The sequence below is a fragment of the Xyrauchen texanus genome, chromosome 50, assembly GCF_025860055.1.
Source record: "Xyrauchen texanus isolate HMW12.3.18 chromosome 50, RBS_HiC_50CHRs, whole genome shotgun sequence".
Taxonomy (NCBI): Eukaryota; Metazoa; Chordata; class Actinopteri; order Cypriniformes; family Catostomidae; genus Xyrauchen; species Xyrauchen texanus.
Window position 1 is genome coordinate 2,241,779 of NC_068325.1, and position 4,251 is coordinate 2,246,029.

A 4,251-nucleotide genomic window follows, 5' to 3' on the forward strand; every position below is an offset into this window, starting at 1 on the left:
GAGTCTTTAGTCTAGACTTAAACTGAGAGAGTGTGTCTGCATCTCGAACAGTGTTAGGGAGACTATTCTATAGTTTAGGAGCCAAATATGAAAAGGATCTACCTCCTTTTGTGGATTTTTATATTCTCGGAACTATTAACAGGCCAGAATTTTGCGATCGTAATGAACGTGATGGAATATAGCGTGATAGAAGGTCACTTAAGTACTGTGGAGCTAGACCATTCAAAGCTTTGTATGTAGTTAACAGAATTTGAAAATGAATAAGGAATTAACAGGTAGCCAATGTAACGATGATAAAATGGGGCTAATATGATCATATTTCTTGGTTCTCATTAGCACTCTGGCTGCTGCATTTTGAACCAATTGAAGTTTAGCAGTATTTCTTAGGTGGAAGAATGCTGTTCTACAAACATTAGTAATTTGATTTTCAAAGGACAGATTGGTATCAAATATAACACCTAAGTTCTTCGCTGTTGAAGATGATGTAACAGTACATCCATCGAGAGTCAAATTATATTGTAGTGGCTTATTTTTTTAGTTTTAAGGTCCAATAATTAGTACCTCTGTTTTGTCAGAATTGAGTACAAGGAACGTTCTGGCCATCCAATCTTTTATTTCATTGATACACTCTGCTAATTTAGAGAATTGTGAAATCTCATCAGGTTTTGAAGAAATATAAAGTTGTGTATCATGGAAACTTATTCCACGATTCCTGATAATATCTCCCAGGGGAAGCATATACATGGAGAAAAGCAGAGACCCTAAAACAGATCCCTGTGGCACTCCATATTTTACTTTTGTTTGGTTTGACAATTCCTCATTTACATGGCTAAATATGACCTAAACCATGCTAATGCAACTCCACAAATTCCAACATAATTCTCCAGCCTATTTAAGAGAATGTCGTGATCTATCGTGTCGAATGCAGCACTAAGATCTAAAAGCACTACAATAGAAATGCAGCTGTGGTCAGATGATAAGAGCAAGTCATTTGTTACTCTGATAAGTGCAGTCTCTGTACTGTGATGAGGCCTAAATCCTGACTGAAATTCTTCGTATATACTATTTCTCTGTAGAAATGAATATATTTGGGAGGATACTACCTTTTCTAGTATTTTTGACATAAACAGGAGATTTGAAATTTGTCTATAATTAGCCAGTTCTCCAGGATCAAGTTGTGGCTTCTTAATAAGCGGTTTGATGATTGCCATTTTAAAGTTTCTTGGCACATGTCCTAAGCATAGCGAGGAGTTAATAATATTAAGAAGAGGTTCTGAGATTACAGGGCATACCTCTTTTAAGAGCTTAGTTGGTATAGGATCTAACAAACATGTTGTGGCTTTTGATGTTTCGATAAGTTTTGTTAGCTCTTCATGACCTATGACAGAGAAGGATTAAAGTTGCACATGAGGAAAATTATTAGACACTGTTTTCTGAGGTGCTATGACAGATGATTGCCAATTTTATTTCTGATTATTTCAATTTTATCTGTAAAGAAATTCATGAAGTCATTACTCTTGTGCTGTGACATAATATCTGGTTCTGTTGAGGCTTTATTCCTAACCAATCTAGCCACAGTACTGAATAAACATCTAGGATTGTTGTGGTTATTTTCTATGAGTTTACTAAAATGTGATGACCTGGCAGCTTTTAGGGCCTGTCTGTATCAACGTCTGCCTGTCCTTCCATGCACCACGAAATACTTCTAATTTTGTATTTTTCCACATGCACTCCATTTTCCGAGCTGCTCTCTTGAGAGCATGAGTGTGATCATTGTACCAGGGCTTATTTCTTTAATTTTCTTTAATGGAAGTGGGCATAACATTAGCTGAGATGTCATCGCTCTGCTGCAGAATATTACATTATTGTTGTTATTATTATTATTTTTATTATTTTTGTTTAGTTTTTGTGCCTTACCGTAAAGACAATTATATTTTTAGGGGTATTACAGTAATTAGGGTTTGGGGGTGAATACTGTATTCTTAAAATTGCCATGAAAATAATCACAGTCTTAAAACAGTCAAACAGTCAATACCACCTAATAATAATAATATTAATATTTTTAAAGAAAAATAATAATTATACATTGATTTTGTGGTGAAATATACGTTTCTTGACAGTTTTTTCAAGTTGTAGTTTTTTTTGTAGTCCTGCTACTTATCTCTCTCTCAACATCCCTTTAAGATTATGAACATCACTCTCAATTTCACCCCATAGCCCCTTATTCTTTAGAGTAGATAAGCCCAGACTCAATCCTCCATGTTTTATTGGGTCTGACCATGACTCCATTTGACAGCCGACCTAGAAGTCTTCAACCATCTGTCTCAGTGAACACACAAAGGATTGAGACTCAGAGAGAGACACTATTTGTCCTCTCATGAGGGTCTCTGTTATGTTTGAAGGCTCCTTTGAGATGCTCCACATATCAGACAGTAGGAAACATCAAGCAGATGATCGAGGTACTGTATTTCTGTGCAACACTTTCACAGGTTAATGTTTATTCATATTACAATCTAAAATTCAATTAATCATATAATTAAATCCATCAAACTTGCAATTGCACAAAACTAGTATTACCAGTATTGACAAAAAACTTTTCACATGATTCGCAATTTGATCAAAACATTGCTTAAAAAAAAATACAACATCATTTGCTCCCTTATAACAAGGCAACTGTATAGAAGCTGGATCCTGCCACATAACGGATTCAAAAAATAAGAGGTAACTCTGACTTTTGTGACTATTTCTTTCAGTTTTTACTTTATATTTTTAGAATTGCGACTTTATTTCTTGCAATTTGCAACTATATTCTTGAATTGTGACTTTATATTTCAGAATTGCTACTTTGTTTAAATTTCCCATGTAATATTTTGGATTTGTGACTTTATATTTGGAATTGTGACCATTTCATGCAATTTGCAACATTATATTTTGAAATTGCGACTTTATATTTTAGAATTTTGCTATTTTGTTTCCATTTTCCACTTAATATTTTTCAGAATTGTGACTACATTTTGGAATAATGATTTTCTATTTTGGAATTTTGCAACTTTATATCTTGCCATTTTCTGCTTAATCAGAGTTTAAAAAGTATTTAATCAAAACAAGAAAAGTCAAAAAGGCTTCAGAGGGGGCAAAGGCCAAAAAAATAAACAAAACTTAAATATCTGTTGGAGAGCCAAAACTACCTTACCTAACAAAGAAAGTGTAAATAAACACCATTAACTTCCCTACCCTCACCAACCAACACACAGGAGAAAAGATAAAAGGTCGAACAAAAATGGCACCCACCTCCCTACAGCTTCCATACTTAACTAGTATTTACAATATTTACACAATGATTAAGGTTAACTTCAACAAGTTGCCTTCAACTCACTAACAACAACAACAACAACAACAACAACAACAACAACAACAACAACAACAACAACAACAACAACAATGATAGCAGCAATACATCAAACACAACTGTCTGGGATGGGAAAAAAGGGAAGTTCCATTGAAGTGAAGATCTGCTTGGGATTTATCCTGTTGCCCTGTCCTCATCAACCAATCCAGACAGGGGAGAGATTAGTAATCCTCATTGCAGATACCTGATGTTAATCACCCTGCAAGCAGGCCGGAGGAAGAGAGAGATAGAGAGACACAAAACAAGGAAAACCACAACAAAAGTGGACATAATCTCCAATTGCAATAAGGCCAATGCCATACATCTATAATTGAACAAAATATGTTGACAAAGGAAGGAACCAACAAATACGTCCTGGGATGTAACAATTGCGACTTTAGATTATGAAAATGCGGCTTTACATTTATGCATTGCAACTTTATATTTTGGAAGTGAGATTTTATATTTTGCATTTTGCGACTTTATATTGTGGAATTTTGCTCATTTGATTATTTTAAACACAAAACTGTTTGTTAGCAATGCTGTTAATCAGCAATCTAATCCATCTTCTCATTGAATTTTGAATGGAGACCACATCCAAACCAACCTGTTTTTGTTTGAAAAACACATTTATTTCAAGCAATAGTATAGTTTGCAGCCTATTTGTGGAAATTATCATAAAGTTGTGCTGTAGTTAGAAAGTATCGCCACTGGATGGCAGATGTGTACTTTATCTGAAAACCTTTTTGTCTTGTTTTGATATGACTAAATGTTCTGCCCTACACATGAAGTGAACAAGGCCATTCTTCATGTTTTCAGCGCCATAACGAAGGAAATACTGAATTCCCTGTGGTTTGGTATTG